A 21,617-nucleotide genomic window follows, 5' to 3' on the forward strand; every position below is an offset into this window, starting at 1 on the left:
TGCCCAGCTCTAAAAAGATATAGCAACTGGGGTCTTAAAGGCTTGAAGATAAAACCAGCAGCCATCTAGCTGAGAAGCAGCAAAGCCCACATGAAGAAGCACACCAGCCTTTGCAATCACGAGTTGTCTTTGGGATCAGATATCAGGCATCAAAGAGCAAAAAGTCATATCATTGTGAATGAAGGGGAGTGCAGAGAGGAGACCCAAAGTCCATCTGTAGGCAACTGGACATCATATTACAGAAGGGTAGTGGAGAGAGCCAGTAAGCGTGTCATATAGTAAGCGTGTCATATAGTCACATACACATTTGCTCTAGTTCTTAAATGCTCCCCTCACCCAGCCCCCACTATCATGATCCCAATTCTACTTTACAAATCTAGCCAAACAGAGGATGTACACTGGTACAGATAAGAACTGGAAACACAGGGAATCCAGGACAAATAAACCCCTCAGGACCAATAATGAGAGTAGTGATACCAGGAGGGTAAGGGGAAGGTAGGGTAGAAAGGAGGAACTGATCACAAGGATCTACATATAACCCCCTCCCTGGGGGACCGGCAACAGAAAAGTGGGTGAGGGTAAACATCATACAGTGTAAGACATGACAAAATAATAATAATAACTTATAAATTATCAATGGTTCATGAGGGAGTGGGGAGGGAGGGGGGAAATGAGGAGCTGATACCAAGGGCTTAAGTAGAAAGAAAATGTTTTGGGAATGATGATGGCAACAATTGTAAAAATGTGCTTGACACAATGGAGGTATGTATGGATTGTGATGAGTTTTACCAGCCCCTAATGAAATGATTTTAAAAGAAAAAAAAAAGATTCAAGGTTTGGAAATCCTATGGGGCATTCTGCTCTGTCCTCTAGGGCTGTTATGAGTTGGAATCAACTGTGCAGCCATGATTCTTCGACTTAGTCACTGTGCACATACAGGCCATGCAAAAGCATGATGAGGGCACTCTGGCCTCATACATTCCTTGGTTATTAATAACATCACTCCTGTATTCTTCCAGCTCTCAGTTTCTGCCTCCAGAGGACACACTTCTGATTCATTGACGTTCCCCTTCCTGACTATCATAACTAAACCACTCCACCCTTTCACTAGCCCCAGGTGCTCAAACCTTAGCACAGACAACCTCCCCGTCAAAACACAGGCTGTACAGGCCAAATGATAAAAACATTGACATAAACAAAGCTTCAACTAACCCGAGCCAAAGTTACTTTCTCTCTCCTTTTTCCTCTCTTAAAAAAAAGGCTCTAAAGTATGCAAACATTTATTGTGAAACATATTTCCCCTTTCGGTACAAAAGGATATACACACATTGGCTGACATATGGGCCCATGTGTTCTTTCTCTAAGGTGTGATGAGAGTAGGAGCAGCATATGTGCCAGGTGATGGAGAGCTTGCCACGATGCAGTGGGAGTGTTGCTGTCTTGTGAAACAGGTGCAGGAAAGCCCATGTGAATACAAGGGCCTGGGAAGTAAAATTGCGGTTATTCAGACCCACAGCTTTAACATGGAGCTATTAGGTTCACGTTAGACTCTGTGTACTTAGTTTCCTCCACGTGAACTTGGCAGTCTTAGGGTTTATTAAATCCTGAAATTCACCTGGCAGAATGGGAATTAAACCCCCACAGTGGAGAGTTGACTATTTGAAGTGACCACAGGAATTCTCCATGGCAGTTATTCTAAATGTGTAGCATCATCAGAATTGCCTGGTGGGCATATTAAATTAATGGTGGCCAGGTATGGGCCCCTAAGTTTTTGAGGGATGATGGGACAGGGCACGAACTTCGTTGTTCGCTGTTCCCTGGTGATGTTCATGCTTCTGGTCCAGGGACCTCACTATGGGAATCATTATGTCAACAAAGCTAAGGTCAGAAGCAACAAGAGGCTGAAGTCAGAATGTATCTAAAAGTACATATGCATCTAATCTAGAAACTGCACACATCAAATCTAGGGAAGCGAAAGTAGTCATCCTGATCAAGAATCAATGATGAGCAGAAAATTGGATACTGTGGCAAAACATGCAAAATGGTGCCGGGAGTGAAGAAGCAAGGTAAAAGGCTTAAGGTGTTGCCAGAGACACATGCAGATGGCCCGCCTCTACTTTCAAGGACTAGTAAAGATGTCTTGTTGAGGTGTTTAAATGCAAAAGATTAGTGTGTCTTAGTGCTCAGGGATTTTGTTTTTGTTAGATTTTTTTTTTTAACTGTTGGGCATTTTGCTTTAACTGCTCTATTCCTTTTCATGTGCTAAATCCCCGACCAAAGCAAAGACAGCACTTCCCAAGAGAAATGATCAGCTTTTGTTTTAGTGGTAATAATGAGCTTCCTTCCAACTCTTTTGCTGAAATTCTTCTAAGTACTGACACCTTTTGGCTAGGGGGAAGGGATGAATGCAGGGCAAGGAGTAACTGCCCTTGACTTTGAAGATCTTGTAATTGAATGAGATGCATCAAATGCAAGTCAGGCTGTGGAACAGGCCAGGGAGGCACCCAGAGAGGACGGTTCATTCTGATTTTAGATAAGCAGTGTCAGAGAAGGCTTCAGAGTGGAGGTGATGTTTAAGTGCACTCTTAAAGAAGAGTGTTTTTTTGGCAGGGAAAATTAGCAGATGGACATGTCTAGTATGTGGAACGAAAAGTAATTTCCTTTTTCAGAAAGGAAACAATGCTCTACATCAGAGTCATTTTAATCTAAGTGAAAGGATAACATTTCTCTTTTCAATTTCAATCCACTTCTAAAATGAAGGTAAAAATATAAAGGAAAGAGTTGAAATAAATACAACTTATATAGGGAAAATTTTTTACAGAGCAAAAACATTTTTCTTTAAGAAAATCCTAGTCTCTTCCCCTATCACTTATCTGTCAATTTATTGTGCTGTGGTGGGTTACATGTTGATGCAATGCTGGAACCTATGTAACAGGTATTTCAAATACCAGTAGGGTCACCCAGAGTGAGCAGATTTGAGTGGAACTTTAAAAATAAGAAGGGACTATGAAAAAGAGCTAGGCTAACATTTCCCTATGAGGGCGATATTTCCCCTTGGTTGGTGCTGGGATGATCCAGGGAGGGGGTTGCAAAAACAGATTTTATCCTGGATTATGGGTTATAGTGCAAACCTTTTCATTGCCAGGGGAGTAGTGTGCAATTGGTTTTTTTCCAAAATGGGAGTGGTTCCAAAATAAGTTTGGGGAGCTATGAAACAGCTTGTCCACCTCTGAGGGACTAGCCACCGAAAACCACATGGATAGCAGTGAAACATTGCCGGTTGGGAGTGCCAGAAGATTAGGGCTTCAGGGTGGGATGCACAAATATCCAAGGAAGAACTGTCTCCTCAAGGAAGATTGATCATAATAGCATGGATGGAGTAAAGCTCCGGGGCCTTCATTTGCTTATGATGAACAGCTCAAAATGAGAAGAAACAAATGCAAACCTCTGTTAATAATAGGAACATGGAATGTGAGGTATGAAATTAGGAAAATTTGAAGTCTTCAAAAATGAAATGGAATGCGTACAGGTTGATATCCTAAGCATTTAGTGAGCTGAACTTGACTGGTATTGACCATTTGAATAAAATAACCACATCTTTTACCATGCCTGGAATTAAAAATTCAAAAGGAATGGCATTGCATTCATCATTAAAAAGAGAACTTCAAGATCTATCTTGAAATATAATGATGTTTGCAATAGAATAATACTTATGTACAATATAAGAAAATACAATCAATATAATGAATCAACCACTTTCGTCATTAATGAAGGAGTTGAAAAATTATACCAACGTTTTAGTTGGGAATTGATTCAACTTGCAATCAAGGTGCATTGATAATTATCAGAGATTACAATGCAAAAGTTGGAAACAAAGAGGAACAAAAATTGGAAAATACGGCATTGGTGGTAGAATTGAAGTTGGAAATCACGTGATAGAATTTTGAAAGACATCTTCATTGCAAATATCTTCTTTCAACATCAACTGTGGCTGTATTCATGAAATCCAAGAAATTGAAAACCCAGGAATCAAATTGATTACATCTATGTGAGGAGATGATGATGAAGCTCAGTATCTGCAACCAAAACAAGGCTAGAAGCTAGCTGCGGAGCCACCATCATTTTCTCTTATGTAAGTTCAAAGTTGAAGAGAATTAAAACAAGTCCATGAGAGCTGAAATATGACATTGAGTAAATCACATCTTAATTTCCAGAACATGTCAAGAATGGATTTGCATTCCTGAACACTGACAGAAGACCCACCAACCTGTGGAATGACATGCAGAACATCATGTATGAAGAAAACAAAAAGTCACTGTTAAGAAAGATAACGGTGAATGTCAGAAGAGACTCTGAAATTTCCTCTTGGTTGTAGAGCATTAAAAGCAACTGGAGGAAATGATTAAGTAAAAGTTACACAGAACATTTCAAAGGGCAGCTCCAGAAAATAAGTAGTAGAATGAAATGTGCAAAGACCCAGAGTTAGAGAGTCAAAAAGGAAGAACAAGCTCAGCATATCTCAAACTGAAAGAACTGAATACAAAGTTTAAGCCTCAAATTTCAATATTGAAGGATGATATGGACAAAATATTGAATGATGCAGGATGCACTGAAAGAAGGTGGAGCATAACCCATGTATGTTTGCCCTTCACTTTCCAAAACTGAAGCAACTTTAAAATAGGTAAAAAGGCAGATCAAATGATAGGATATTACATTTTAACTTAGCTAAATCTGCCATATTCGAATTTTCAATGTTCTCTGTCTAATACAAAGGCTACTCACATCCCTCCGCTATGATCAGAGGGATGGAAGCTTAATCCATGTATGGACCCTTCAAGTGAATTTAGGCCTTCCTTTGTCATCATTGTCTGCTGTTAGCCAGAGCTTCACAAATGAAGTTCTGGTACCATTCTCTTCTTTCGATTTGGGTTATGTTATTTACAATGCTTGCACCAGACAGGCTAGGGTGATTCTTGGGAACTTAACTGGTTCCCGATGGAAATGGATGCTTGTTCGAAAATAATTCTTTAAGATTCCACACACTGCTCTTTCTGATGGCTGGGTGAAGATAATTTCTTCACCACACTTTGCTGTAGCACCCATCTATTCAGTGATCTTTTCATGAGAGTTAGCATCAAGCCTCTGGTGAATCAATTCTCACCATGGACCAGGGCTGTGAATAGTCTCACTATCATGCAGACTGCCTTGGGAAATAGATCATTCCACATGCAGTTAGGTTAAAATTCAGCACCTTATCATCTTATGTCCCTTACAATTCATTTCAAATTGGTTGTAGTTTTTAACATTTCCTGCTTTCTTTTTTATTGGGGTTTTTATCTGTTTTATTCTGTTGTTATTATTAATAATTTTCTTTATATAAAATACAGGATAGGCAAATCTATAGAGATAGTAACTGGATTAATGGATCCTTAGGAGAATGATATGGGGAAGTTAGGAAGGAAATCAGGAGCTAATAATGATTAGTTCAAGAATAAAGAAAATATTCTAAAACTGTGGTGATAATTGTACAACTTGATGTGATTAAGCTACTGAAAGATATGATATATGAATTATATGCCAGTAAAACTTAAAATAAAGAAGGTAGAAAAAATAAACATTGTCACTGAACCAAAAAGAACTAGTCAACATTCAACATTTTAAGAGGAAGCAGATGGTCATGAACCAATGGTATTGAATGATGAAGCCCAAGCTATACAGAGAGCATTAGTAAAACTCAAGGCTTCAAGAATTCACAGATGATCAATTAAAATATTTCAGCATGCTGATGGAGCACTGGAAACAATCGTTCCTTTATGCCTGGTCAACTGACTGAATGAGGTCCATCCATATTTGTACCCACTCTGAAGAAAAAATGACCCAAATGAATGTGGACATTTCTGAATAATATTAATATCTTATTCTAGTAAAATTTGGTTTAAATAATGCAAAAACAGTTGGAGAAGTACACTGATGGGTGCTTCCAGAATTAAAATAGCATTGAACGGAGTATATTGCATGATAAATGTCATTGTTGATATCAGATGGAGCTTGACTGAAAGCTTGGGATACAAGAAAAATGTTTACTTTTGTTTTATTGATTATGCAAAGGCCTTAGATTATATGGCTCTTAGCTAACTAAGGATGACATTTAGAAGAATGGAAGGTCCAGAAGACTTTATTATGCCTACATAGAACCTCTATATGGACCATGAGGCAGTTATTCAAGTAAAGTAAGACGATACTATGGGCTTAAAATTAGGAGAGGTGTGCACCAGGATTGCATCCTTTCATTTACACTTGCTAAATCTTCATGCTGACCAAAAATTGTGAGGACTTGAATTATATGAAGAAGAAGATTGGAGGAAACCTCATTAGTAACCTGGGATTTGCAGATGACACCACCTTGCTTGTGAAATCCAAGTGGATCGGAAGCACTTGTTGATGAAGAAAAACTATTTTGCCCTTCGGTGTGATTACTGCTGAATATAAAGAAAACAAAAGTCCTGGATCAATAAGTAACATCATGACAAAGAAAAATGAATTGAAGTTGTCAAGGACTTTAGTTTACTTGGATCCATAATCAATCATCATGGGAGAGGCAGTGGAGAAATCAAATTACACATCGCATTGGGCAGCTCTGTTGCAGAATAACACTTACATGTGGCCAAGAACAAAGATGTCACTTTGAGAAATATGGTGTGCCTGACGCAAGCCAAGATATTTTCAATTGTGCCATATGAATATTTAAGTTGGACAATGAATAAGAAGACCAGAGAAAAATCAGTGCATATGAATATGGTGCTGGCAAAGAATATGTATGTATGTATATATTGCAAGGAATATTAAAGTATTATAAATTACCACCCCTCCCTCCCCGATCCCACCAAAAATAAAATCTTCCTTAGAAAAAGAATAGCCAAATGCTCCTCAGAAGTGTTGGACATGTTATGAGGAGAGACCAGTCCCTGGAAAAGTACATCATGCTTGATGAAATAGGGGGTCAGAGAAAATTAGAAGGCCCCCAGTCAATTGAATCGACTCAGTAGCTGCAACAATGGGCTCAAATGCAACGCTTGCAAGGATGGTACATAACCGGGAAATATGTCTTTCTGTTGTAGACAACAATAACAAAACAATAACAAAAATAATATGCATTATAGATTCCCCTATTGTACTATAAGATACTCATGTCATAAGTTGCATCTATTTGATTTTCCTTCTTCCTGTTGCTCAGTAAATGCACACTTCTTCTCTCCATGAATGATCCCCACAGCACCAGTCAATGGGCAGGCATTACGGTCCCTCCCAATTTACAAAGTAGTCCGCACTCACAGTACATACATGCACCCAGTCTTCAATTGTAGAGATGTTTGAATTCCCAAGACCAGGTCATTGTGGGAAAATTGGCATACAGAAATGGAGGATGACCACATTGGATCACAAAATGGAGGATGAAACACCATTATGTAACTCCTATTTTAGATGATGAACTAACAGCTGGATTACAATATTACACAAGGGAAATCCACTGAGAATTATGACTCACCCACTTTGGCATATTATGTCAACCACCACCACCCTGGTGGTATCATAGACTATATCTTGGGTTCCAAACTACAAAGTCAGGATTTGAAGTGACCAGTGACCCGCCGCTACAGGTGAGAAAGATGAGGCTTTCTGCTTCTGTAAAGGCTGCAGTCTCAGAAACTCACAGGGCAGTTCTACTCTGTCCCGCAGAGCCTGTACGGCAGAACTGACTCTGCAGCAGTGAGTATGTTTGGTGTTTTGTCAACTTTTTTATTGTAAATTATGAAGGGGGGGTTACTTTTCAGGTTAGCACGTTTCATTCAATCGTCCAAATCACTCATCAACCACCCTACCCCACCCCCACCTCCCTTCGTCCAGCCTTGGCGGTCAGCCAGGCAAAGGCAGATCACCAGCCCTTTCTCCTGCGAACACAGACACAGCGGTGTGTGGTTGATCACTTAACCACTGCACCACCAGGGATCTATTATGGAAAAGCTAATAACTCATTGTACAAGAGAGGAAACTACAGTTAGAGAGAAAAATAGGTTCACTGATGACACCACCCTGATAATGGTCAATAAGGGCCTCAGAACGCCATAGCTGTTTTGTTGCCTAGGCAACAAGCAGCATCAGAGGGGTGCTCAACAAGCTGTGTATTCAGTAAGCCTTTATGCGCTCCTAGAAGGACAAGGGAAGGTGTCTCTTAAGAGCTGGACTATTCCGGGGAGCTCACCATGACTTGTTACCTTACTGCATTTTGTTTCAGAGGAGCAAAGTAATTTATTCTACTCAATAGCAGCTGGGAATTTCTTTCTCTCTAGACCTAGCACCAGGTTGGCCCTAAGCTGAGATATATTAAGTCAAACACTTTTTCCTGCCCATCTCCTTCCTGCAGTTGTTAGTGCATTTTTCTTCATTTACTAAATGTTTAATGTATTTTTTTTTCAAACCTTCTCCCACCCCCAAGTTAAGTAGTTTCTTATTTCCCCTGGGCTCTTGTATTCACTGAAATTGTTCATCATGTTCAATAGTGGAAATACTCTGTACTGAGGGCTTAGAAATCTGGATGCTCACTTTTCCTGTCTCTCCAGATGTACTGGGTGGCTATCAACAAGTCACTTCCAATCTCTGAGCTCCCGCATCTTTGTCTGCAAAATAAAGAATCTAAATAAAACTCCCTGCCAACTGAGATATCTGCCAGTTGTACCACATGGAGATGTGCAGAACCTTGCTGTTTGTGAAGAAATGCCCTCCAGGTGGACTTTCCTTCCATTTCATTTATGTAACTGAATCCTCGCTGTCCTTGGAGACAATCATGTTCTCCTTTCATGATTGCCTTACCAAAAGAAAAAATAAATCTACCTCAATCTTTCTTCCTTCATGTAAGAAGAAGAGTTATTTTTTTAATTCTTAAATTCCAAGACTCTTTCCATGCCATCATTTGAAATTCATTTAACTACTACTATCATCTAACATTGAATACTTGAATTGTGCTCAGGCCAGATGTATTCATCAATCAAGAGGCAGTTTTGCAAACAGAACAAGGGAATACTACGTGGCTTAAAATCAAGAAAGTTGTGCATCAGGGTTCTAGCATCTCACCATACTTATGCTTTCTATATGCTAAGCCAGTAACTGGAGAAGCTGGGTTATATGCAGAAAAATTCAGCATCAGGAATGGAAGAAGACTTATTAACAATTTTGGGTATACAAATCACACAACCTACCTTGCTAAAAGTGAGGAGGACTTGAAACACTTGTTGATGAAGATCAAAGATTTCAGTATGCATTTGGATTCAATGTAAAGAAGGCCAAAATCCCCACAACAGGAAAAGTAGGTAAGATTATGATAAATGGAGAAAAGACTGAAATTTTCAAGGATTTCATCTTTCTCGGATCCATAATCAATGTTCATAGAAACAGCAGTCAAGAGATCAGAGGACAAATCTTCTACGCAAGATCTCTTTAATGTGTTGAAAAACAAGGACATTACCTTGTGCACTAACACGTATCTGATCTAAACCATAATATTATGAATTGTGTCATATCCATGTGAAAGTTAGACATTGAATAAGGAAGGTCAAAGAATTGAGTCATTTGAATCATGGTGCTGGAGAAAAATATTGAAAGAGAAAATCACAAATCTGTCTTAGAAGAACTGCAGCCATAATGCTCCTTAGACGCCAAGGTGATAAGACTTTGTCTCCGATACTTTGGCCATATCATCAGGAGAGACATGTTCCTTGAAAAGGGACTTATACTTGGTAAAGTAGGGGCCAGTTAAAAAGATGTAGCTACTCAAAAAGATGGATTTATATAGTGACTGCAACAGTGGGCTCAGCACAAAAACAATTGAGAGGATGGAACAGGCCTAAAATCAACTAATCAGAGTTAATACTGTTGTTATATGCTGTCTAGTTGGTTCCAACTCACAGCTATCTTATATACAACTGAAAAACAGATAACTCTCAATTCTGCACCATCTTTGACTGCAGATCCATGCAAAATGAAATCTTTGACAACTTCATTCTTCTCCATCTAGTCATGTTGTGACTATTGGTTCAGTTGTGAGAATTTTTCTCCTACACTTTGTTATGATCCACACTCAAGTCCATAACCTTTAATGTTCATCAGTGTTTTAAGATCTTTCAGTAAACAAGATCATACTTTCTGCATATCAAAAGCTGTTAATGAAACTTCCTCCAATCCCGATGCCCTATTCTTCATCAAGTCCAGCTTCTTCCTGATTTTAAATCATGCAGTATTCCTATATTCTGTTTTAATAGTAAATTTCTTGCAGTGAATTTAATAGTGAATACATTAAAGGAATAGATAGTTGATGAATTAATACATTAAATATGCTTAGAATAGTGCCTAGAACTTTTGGGTTGTTTTCTCCAAATCATTTTTACTAGGATATAATCCAGGCATCATAACATTCAACAGTACTGTCCTATCAAGAAGGGCTACCCCATGAAGGGCTGTCTATCGAGAATTCGCTACCACAGACACTTCCAAAACATTTTCTGCCTTCTTGTTTGCCTATAGGTCTAAGAAAAGTTCCTCTTGGGCATAATTAAGCTTTATGGGATTCTCATTCTTAATAATGTTAGCGATCATTTGTTCTGGTCCACACAGGTGACTGGGTTTTTACAGTCAATAAAAGACAAGTCAAGATCTTTTGATATTTTCTACTTTCAGCCAAGCTCTAGCTAATATTGGTAATAATATCCCTTGTTCTATCCTTTCTGAACATGAATTGTAGCAATTCCCATGGATATACTGCTACACAACCCTTTCTGAATTGTCTTTAGAAAAATTTTAGTTTCATGCTGTGTTAATGACATTGTTAAAAAAAATTGGGGCACTCTTTCTTTGGAGTAGGCACAAATATGGATCTCTTCCAGTCATTTACTAAGGTAACCTTCTTGCAATTTCTTTGCATAGACTAGTAATGACTTCCATCACTGCATAAGCTGTCAGAGCAATGGGGAGACACAATCAAACAAGGACTAACCATGACATGTGAAGTTATGTCCATTCAATGATCTAGGCCTATACAGTTACAAAATTACATCTCTCCATTCCACAGGAATTGGTACATAACCCAAACCGTTCTGTGGAATGAAGTTAAAAGGAAGATTCTTTCTACTGGATTTGCTGAAACAGTATGAGGTGGAGCTCCTAGTGGCACAGCCTCCATAACATTGAAAATACAAAAACAAAACAAAACAAACCAGAGAAGGCAGAAACAAAAGACCAGTGTGGACATTCCCCTGACAGACAGAGGCAAGAACCATTGCTTCATGTGAACCACTAATGGTGGATCACTTTCTCTTTCTCTCTCCCTCTTTTTTAAATCCAAGTTGGTTTGATTTCTACCACTTGCAATCCAGTCTCCAAACACAGTGAAAGAGAATGGAATGCATGTTCCATATAGTACCATTGACCACCTGATAATTAGTTATTTTTGAAGAATTGGTGGGAGTTAATCAAGCAGAGAAGGAAACGTGTCCTCAGCACAGGAAAAAGTATGTTCAAAGACACAGAGGTATAAGAAATCATTGCCAATTAAAGAAACCTGAATATCCATAATATTCCAATTATAAATTCCAGATGCCTCCTTAATACTGTCATCTGCGGACTTCCAAAAGCACTCAGATTTAATGAGAACTTTATTAACTGTCTTGGAATTCTCCTCTCCACTTTTTTCCTTGGAAAATTTTAAGTAACTACTTGAATAATTGGCTGAAACAACCAGATTACTGATCTCAGCACATTGGGCCTTTAAAATGAGCAAAAGTTCTGTGTTTTTCTTACCCTTAAGTGTCTTTATTAAGCCAGTCTACCATGTTCTAGAACTAAGACCTTTTTGATACTCTTTTTCCTCTTAGGCAATCATTTCATTATGATCTCTAATTCATGGTAAAGAAGCACAGTCTCAGAGAGGTTAATGTTGTCTTGACAGGACAGTGAAGCTATGGTGGTGCTGAAATTTGAATAAGGAAACACATGTACTTTGCATTATGAGAACAATAGTGAATACATTAAAGGGATGTATATTCAATGAATTAATACATTCAATATGCTTAGGATAGTACCTAAAATTTTTGGCTTTTTTTCCTCAAATCATTTTATTATGATATAATCCAGACATCATACCATTCAACAGTACAGTCATATCCAGAAGGGCTGTACAATTGCTATCACAATCACTTTAAAAACATTGCCTGCCTTCTTGTGCTCCTTGGTATCAGCTCCCCATCACCTCCCCAACCCCCAATAACACCTCCCAATAGGAACCTCAGGTAGTTATTGTCTCTATAGCCTCGCCCAACCTAGATGGTATATACTGAAAAACATAGATACCTAACAGTGAGTCAGGATCTCTGAGAGACTTTTTGCTTTAAAGGTAGGTAGGTAGTTCCATAGTTAAGCAGACCAATTTTGCTTAACACTGTTCTCAGAATTGAGCATAATGCTAATGCTAATTTTATAATTGGTTAATATTTTATCCCAATTAAAATATGAAGCTAGAAAATAATACAATTGCCTTTACGTGGTTTCATAGAGATCATTTCTTTTTTGTTAATAAATGATTTTTTGGGGGGAGACTCTTACAGCTCTTATAACAATCCAGACATCAACTGTATCAAGCACAGTTGTACATATGCCACCATCCTTTTCAAAACATTTTCATTCTACTTGAGCCCTTGATATCAGTTCCTCTTCCCCAACCATACCCCACCCCTGTTGAACCCTTGATAAATTGTAAATTATTATTTTCATATCTTACACAGTATGCTGTTTCCCTTCCCCCAGGTTTCTGTGATTTGTTCCCGAGGGGGTATAAGTCAATCATTATGATTGTTTTCCCCTTTTCTCGCCTTTTCCCCCCACCTTCCCTCTACCCTCATTGTATCATACTCCCATTACTGTCCTTGAAGGGATATCTGTCCTGGATTCCATGTGTCAGGAGTTCTTATCTGTACAAGTGTACATGCTCTGGTATAGCCAGATTTGTAGGGCAGAAATGGAATCCTGATAGTGGGGGGTGGAATATTAAAGAACTAAAGGAAAAAAGAATGTTGTATGTGTTGTCAATGCCATAGGGCACCCTGGCTGACCCATCCCTTCCTTGTGGCCCTTCTATGAGGGGATGTCTAATTGTCTTCAGATGAACTTTGGGTCTCCACTGCAGGCCACCTCGTTTGTTTGTTTTGGGTCTTCTGATGCCTGCTGCTAGATCCTGTGGATACCTTGTGGTCACATAGGCTGGTGTACTTCTTCCATGTGGAATTTGTTGCTTCCCTGCTAGATGGCCACTTGCTTTTCTTCAAGCCTGTAAGACTGCAGATGTTATATCTTTTAATAGCTGGGCACCATCAGCTTTCTTCACCGCCTTTGCTTAAGCACCCATTTTGTCTTTAGCAATCATGTCAGGAAGGTAAGCATCACAGAATTCCAGGTTATTAGAGCAAAGTGTTCTTGCGTGAGGGAGCACTTGATTAGAGGCTCAATGTCCATCTGCTACTTAATATTTAACATATAAATATATGTACATAGACTTATATTCCTATCATTATATATAAATATATTTACATATGTATGTGCCTGTATTTAGACCTCTGTAAATGACTTTTGCCTCCTGTTCTTTCCTCTATTTCCTTTTACTTTCCTCCTGTCCCACTCTCATGTTTGACCTTCATTTGGCTCTCAGTAATTCCGCTCGGCAACATTCCTGTTGGTAAATCCCCACCAGGCATTCTACGCTCTCCTCACCATTAATTTTAGATCCCTTGTTGTTCCCTAGTCCCTGGGTTTGTTGGCTCTTACCCCTTCCTTTCCCCCACCTCCCCCTCTATAGTGTCCCCCAAGAACTGTCAGTTCCATTTTCCCTCAATTGATTGTTTGATTGCCTATCTTATGTAAATAGATGTGAGGGGAAAAAAGCTTATATGTAGTTCCAGGTCTGTCTACTGAACCTTATGAATGTTTCATATAGTGTCTGATGAGGTACGAATCCCTGCCATCCAAAGTTTATTTTCAGAATTTCTTGAGAACTTCACTGTTTTGCTCCCATTGCTGCTCTGTTGCACTCCCTTTGTGTCTTGCCCCAATGCTGGGTGGTCAGACCAAGCACAATTCCCTCACTGTGTCTCCAGTGACTCTCAGAAAGTCTGTACAGACTGTGTTTCAATTCTGACAAACATAGATACCACAGTGTTGCTTCAAGCCATTCTGTGTGAGGGCATAAATGAGTAAAAACATACAACATACAGATAAGCTTCTCTGGCTAATAGACCTCCAAGCTGAACTCATTGGAAACAGTCAGACTGACAGCACATTATTAGAGTCCACAAATTTACAATATGGAATAGAAAGCCTTTTCCTGATCTGTGAATTTCCTTTCAATCTAAACAGAACATGTATTTTTATTACATCTTAAGAATCCATATTGTTCTTCTATCAATTATCATCTAAATGAACTACACCCATGCCTGGCATGATTAGTTTCAAACCACGTTATTATGCAAAAATTAGCCTTGTGTAGAAATTGAAGGTGGCCACATCAGATCCTAAAATGGAGTATCATTACAGTACTAAAGAACTGCCAAATAATATTATCATTGCAGCCTTTATACAACCCTATAAAAGTTTCTTAAATCAGAATCAAATGACAGTGGGATTTTGATTGTGTTAAAGAAATTCTTTAAAGAAGTGTTAAAGAAACTCTTATCATTACGTGGCCAATTGTTTTTCAAGAAAGCTGGGCCATGGTCATAATGGGAAAAATGTGTTGCAGATCTAAAACACAAAATCTAAAAATATTAATAATGCCTGTAATTACTTCTTGATCACCCCAGTTCCAGATCCCATATTTCCCCCAATTCCTCTATACCTACTTGCTCTTATTTCAATGAAAATTTCATTGAAATTTAAAATCACTATAAGAAATATTGAAGTGTAGTGTTGAGTGTCCTATCCAAGAATATGATTTATTTCTACTTATTTACAGTTTCTTTAGTTTTCTTGATAGAGATACTTTAATTTTTATTGGATTTCTCTCTCTTATAATAAAAAATGTTTACTTCTGGTTTATAAGAATAAGATTATTTTTCATTTATGAATTTTAAATATATTAATATTATTAAATTCATTTACAAATTTCAAGTCTGTAAATTCTTTTGAATTTTCCTCATAATGCCAGTCTTTTTTCCCTGAATAATGAAAGTTTTATTTAATCCTTCTCAACCAATAAGTTTTGTTTTTATTTTGTCTTCTCTTATTTCAATAACTATACCTCCTAATTCCAAAGGAAACGTTTTCAATATTTTTCTATTAAGTGTTTATCATCGACCTTTATAAGTTTAAAGAGTATCCCTTATATTGATAGTTAGAAGTCTTTTATTCCTGATACATGGTAGAGGTTTCTTTTTATCACAAGTAATTTCCATTTAATCAAAAAGTTTTTATAGTTTTTGAGATGCTTGTATAATAGTTCTCTTTTATTATGTTAATGGAACAATGTATTGATTTTCAATTTTTAAATAAAACCGATTTCACTATTAAATAAACTCAATTATACTACATTATACCTTTTCCTACCATTGAATTTGGTTTGCTTATATTTTCTCTAATACTTTTGTATTTCTGGTCATGTGAGTGATAGATTTGGAATTTTTCTTTCATCACTGTGCTTGTTACGCTTTGGTTTTAAGATTATGTTACCTACAAAAAAGAAGTTGGAGACACTCCCCCTATTTGTAGTATCTAGAAAGATTTGTCAAAACTCTGTGAATTCTTTCCAACGTCTTTGAAAAAGTTCAACTTTAAAGCTATTTCTTTTTAATAAGTAATACTTATGCATAATAATTCTTTAACAGATATAGAAATTTTATTAATGTTCTTATTTTAATATTTCAATAAATTGTATATTTGGGTTCTAAACTTTCCGATTTTCTGGGGAAATATTGTTAATAATATCTACATAGGATTATTTTAATGAATTTACCAATTGAAAGTCCTTTTCATTGTTATTAGTGGTTTTTACTTTTATTTTCATTTTCCTTAATTAACTTTATTACATGTTCATCAGTTTTATTAGTGTTTTAAGTGTAATTTGGCTTGTTTGATATTTTCTATTCTGTGTAGGTCATGCTGTATATTCCATATGGGAAGACAACAGAATAATCAATTCTTTTTTATTGTGGTGGTGGTGAAGAATATTGAAAAAGCAATGGAATGCTCAATGAACAAACAAATGTCTTGCACAAAATACAACCAGAAGGATGGCTAAACTTCCTCTCATGTACTCTGGCCATGTTATTAGAAAGCATTAGTCCTTGGGAAAGGACATCAGGTAGGGTCAGAAAAACAGAGAAAGGTCTTTAAAGAGATGGGTTGACACATGGCTTCCTTAATAAACTTGGGCATAGAAACAATGATGAGGGTCCCACTGGCCCAGGCAGCAATTTCTTCTGTTATTCAAAAGGTCATTATGAGTCTGAACCAATTGCATGACACTAAACAACAACAACAAAAGAGAAGCTCCTGAAGTTCTAGTGGTGTAATGGTTTGACGCTGGCCTGCTAATCCAAAGGTTTTTATCAGCAGATAAAAAATCACCGGACCCTCTGTGTTAGTCCTGGTAGACTAGAGACACAAATTCATAGACAACTCATATGTATATAAGGGCAACTGAATATGGAGGAAAATGCCCAACCCAGTTCAGATCAAGTCCATAAGACCAGTAAGTCCATATGTCTGAGACCAATCCATAAAGTCCTCTTCAGACTCACAAAATACATGCAATGATGCCCAATGCAGGAGATTCCAGGCCAGTATGTTGGAAGACTTGTGGATTCAGTGACATTGTAAGCATCCCAGCGCTGGCAGGGGTCTCTAAGTGGCTTCTCGGGCTCCAGAGGTCTGGCTGCATCAGGTAGGTCCACGTGCTTCTCTGGCTCCCAGGGTGTAGCGCCATGTGTCTTGTCAGTAAAGCAGTCTCCCAGAGAGAGTCTCTCCTGTCTCTCAGGAGGAAAAACAGCAGTTCCCAGAATTCTCAGGAGAAGGCCATGCCTACACAGAGGTCTCATTGGCTATCCCAAGATTGACAGGCTAGACTCCACCCCTACACTCTTAATCCTTAAATCGATAAAACTCATGGGTGGATGGATCTATGAGTTGGATTCACCTAGACAACTGCTTTGGATTTTTGATATCAAAAATATATTATGTTTGGACATCTACCTACTGCCAGTGATTCTGACTATTGGTCGTATGGAACCATATTGCTTCGTGGGATTTCTGGACTGTAAATCTTTTTCTCAGAAAAGGCAGGTTTTCATTCCAGTGTGCTGGGAAGGGAGAGTGCTTGCTACACAGCTATTAGAAAATCCCCCAGCAAGCCCCTTCACCAGCGAGGCTTAGCCTGTGACAAGGGGCGCCGCGGCCCAAGGAAAAGTCACGGGGGTGAGCAGGATGATGGGATGATGATGACGAAAGCAGAGGTTGGGGGGGGGGGGCTGGGGGGCGGGGAGGAGGAGCTCATGCCTTCTCACTCTTCCGCTGGGACACATGGGTCTCCGGGGGAGCTCGCTGGGTCATTCCAGCCAGAACCCATCATAGACAGCCTCCCTGGGCTTGCCGCACAGGTAGGCAGCCAGGGCAATGTGGCAGGCGGTGACACCCTTCCGGCAGGTGACAATGAGGAGCTGCGAGAGAGAGGTCCACCTTCTCGGCCTGGAACATGCTGTGGAGCTCCTCTGGGCTCTTCTCCAAGTTCTCCTCGGTCAGGAAGTCCATGAACCACATTCTGAGGGAACCTGGGATGTGGCCCGAGTCCAACCCTGCTGCATCCGGCTCAGGCTGGGTACCCAGGTACCGCCCTTGAGCCCGTGAATCTACCAGCTGGAACCGCTTCGATTTGAGGTTTCCAGGACCTTCTCGTGGTCTTGACCAGAGAGCGGTCCAGTGTGGCTTTGAAGGTGGCCGGCTCTGGGCGCGAGGGCTCCGAGGTCACCGGGTGGCCCTCCTTCAGCCAGTTCTGGAAGCCGCCGTTGGACATGGACGTGGTCCCGTGGCCAAACACTCAGAACATCCACCAGACCGGCGCGTAGATGGTGCCTAGCTCATCGCCGTTCTGCATCACCACGTGGGTGTCGTTGCCGATGCCCCAGGCGGCCCACGTCAACTGTAAATCTTTACTGGAGCAAACAACCTCATCTTCCTTTGGTGGATTCGCTGGTGGCTTTAAACTGCCATCCCTTCTGTTGGCAGTCAGATGCTTGTCACATTACCTCACCAGGACTCCTTTTGTTCATCTAGTGGATTAAAAGTTAGATTTTGAGTGTGTTACAGGGGGATGCGTTCACTTCTGTTGCTTATATCTCTTTCCTCCAACATTCCTGATTGATTTTTTTATCAGAACTGCATTCAGCCATTTTCTGAAGGTAAGGGTTTGTGATGGCTTAGCACTTAGGTGAAACTGGAATACCTCACCATTTTCTTAAAAAATAAACCCACATCTAAAATATAAATACCATGTACCCTATGTTTTCTTCATCTCGTAGTCATTTTAATGTTTTAATAACTCTTTCCCTGAAAATCACTAGCCAGAGATACCTCCCTTTTTCAGATGACCTAAACTGAACATTAAGGTCAACAGTTGTACTTTAGCTTCTGACTTCCGAGAATGGATATAAAAATGTCTTCAAAAGAGAACTGGATGACTCTCTGTGGTCCAGTCAGTAAAAGGTTTGTTCAACAATCTCACAATATAGCGTCATGTGTTCCGTGGTTGCTCCCCGTCAGGATATCATGACGGCTCCTTTGTTCAGGTCACTGTGTTCATCTGAACTAAATACATATCAGATTGTGTCCAGTGCATGTATTTTGCAGATGAAATACCCTGAAGAACAAAGTTTAACATGCTGGAAATATGTACAGTTGCACTCAAAAGTTTACATGACCCAACACTGTATGCATGAAAGAAAATTTTTATTTGCAAAGGCTGGAAAGCCCAGTCTTCCAACTCATGATTTAAGAAATCCTGAGCAGAACCCTAGCTTGCTTTCCTTCATAGCAGCTGCCTCGGTGACTGGATGTAAAAGGGAAATTTGCCTGTGCATGATCGTTGATTCAGAAGCAAGGACAGGAGATTTCAGCTTTGTGTGGGGTTATGAGAAGATCTTTCAGTTCTCTTGGAAATAATCCATTGCAGGATGAAAAGGTAGGGACACAAAGAGGTGCCATTTAGGAAAATCCATTTTGCCAAACACATAAAAATGTTCCATCTGCGCATTCTAAAGGAAATAGAAGCCATATGTTTCTGATTTATTTACATGTAATCCATCACAATATTATTTTGTAAGAAATATTTATTGTCCAAGAAACCATCCAATCCTTCTTATAAACATTTCTTTCTGAAAGACCAGCTGCATTGAGGCAGCTGTATAAAACTTTTCCTTAAAAAATGGAGCTAGTTTCAAAGTCTTAAACACATTCTACACTTCTGGCATGGTAGAAACAGCACAGATTTTGGAGTTGAATAGTCATTGATTTAAACTATGTTTTACCTCTTATTAATCTTGAAAAATATCCCCATACATTTGTTTGTTTGTTTGTTTGTTTAGCATATTCTTTGTGTGCTAGTTATCAGATGCCATGTTAAACTGGGGATTCAAGTCTGAGATAGTAGAAAAGGCTGTGTTCCTCTTCTCAAAAATATATTTATTGAATTTATGTGAGTTTATATTTATCTTATTTTGAACAATGGATCTACTAATATCCACTCCAAATGATCTTGAATAAAACTATTCAACCGAACATGCAAACTCAATGTGATGTTCTGGTAATCTCATTAATTTCACCCAACAAACACATACAAATACATCCATTGATTATTTTGAAGATGCTCAAGATTAAATGTCCCAAACAGGTATTCAAATGCATGGTATGTGGATTGCTATTCCGTGTTAGTATTTCAATTGAAGATGTTGCTCATTATTTATAAAAATATTTTCTACTAAACCTAGATACACATTCAAAATATTATTCTCAGTACCCATGAGGCCATGGCCAATCCCGTAAAGCTGCCATGTAGAGTGCCACTTATTCGCATTCCTCAAAATGTTTGCATCATCAGCTCTTCAGAAATGTAAATCAATTTAAGATGCACTTTCTTTCACGGAAGTCTAGGTCTTGAAGATTTAAAATAAATAAGCTATGATCCTGATCACAATAGAAGAAAGAATTGTTGAATTATGAATTATGGGACAGAAAAGGAAATGTTGGAGAGGAAGGAAAGGGGCTTTTATTGTTGTTTTAATTCGTCCACTTCTCTACCTCGAAATTGGAGTTGTTAAGGATTTTGTCTTACTTGGATCTGTAATCAATACTCACGGAAGCAGCAGTCAAGAAATCTAATGTTGGTCTGAATTTGGACAAATGTGCTGCACAAGACCTTTGAAGTGTTAAAGAGAAGAGATGTCACGTTGAGGAATACAGTGAACCTGTCGCAAGCCATGGTTTCCTCAATTATCTCATACTCATACAAAAATGGACAATGAATAAGGAAGGTGAGAGAAGGATTGATTCATTTGAATTATGGTGTTTAGACTATGGGAGTATATGAAGCATCTTGAGCTCTTGGAAGAATAAACCAATCTGTCTCGGATGAAGTACGACTGAGAAGCCAGGGTGGTAAGCATTTGTCTCATGTACTTTGGATATATAATCAATCAAGATTAGCCCCTGGAAAAGGACATCACATTTGGTAAAGTAGAGGGACCGTAAAGAAGAGAAATATCTTCAACAAGATGGTTTGAAAGGATGGCTGCCACAATGGACTAGTATTGACAATTTGAATCAGACACTTTTATTATTTACTATGCGTGGAATAACTAATTTAAGAAAAATACCTTCATATTCATTGTCCAAAAAGTCATTTTCAAGATTTATCCTAAATTACAAAGCTATCTGTAATAGAAAATTATCTATGTGAATACAAGGAAATGCAGATGACAAAACAATTATTCAAATTTACCCACCAACCACTAAAGCTCATTCACTGCTCTTGAGTCAATTCTGACTTAGTGTTACCCTATAGGACAGAGTAGGACCCTCCATGGGTTTCCAAGACTGCAGCTCTTTACAGGAGAAGAAAGTCTCCTTTTTTCCCCTTAGTGTAGCTGGTAGGCTTGAACTGCTAACCTTGTAATTAGCAGTACAATGTATAATCCACCATGCCTCAAGGGCTCATTCCACTAAAGCTAATGAAGAAGTTGAAGAATTCTACCAATTTCCTCATTCTAAAATTGATCAAATATGTAATCGAGTGCATTGTTAAGTTATTAGGCATTGAAATGAGAAAGAAACAGGAAAAAAAGGAACAGGAACATTGTAACATATGACCTTGGTCATAGAAACAAAGCATAACAGACTTCTACAAAACCAACTGCTTTTTCATTACAAATATCTTTTTCAATCATATGCACTTGGACTTGCCCAGTGGCGGAATACACAGGGATCAAATTGACTACATGTGTTTGAAGAATAAAGGGAGAAGCTCACTCTTTCAGCCAAAA

The 21,617-nt window shown here is 38.7% G+C and overlaps 1 pseudogene; it reads right to left on the minus strand.

Moving 5' to 3' along the window:
• Positions 1-17,577: 17,577 nt before the first annotated feature.
• Positions 17,578-20,557, minus strand: LOC142429669 (thiosulfate sulfurtransferase pseudogene; annotated as a pseudogene).
• Positions 20,558-21,617: the final 1,060 nt, after the last annotated feature.

Source organism: Tenrec ecaudatus, chromosome 1 (assembly GCF_050624435.1).
Source record: "Tenrec ecaudatus isolate mTenEca1 chromosome 1, mTenEca1.hap1, whole genome shotgun sequence".
Taxonomy (NCBI): Eukaryota; Metazoa; Chordata; class Mammalia; order Afrosoricida; family Tenrecidae; genus Tenrec; species Tenrec ecaudatus.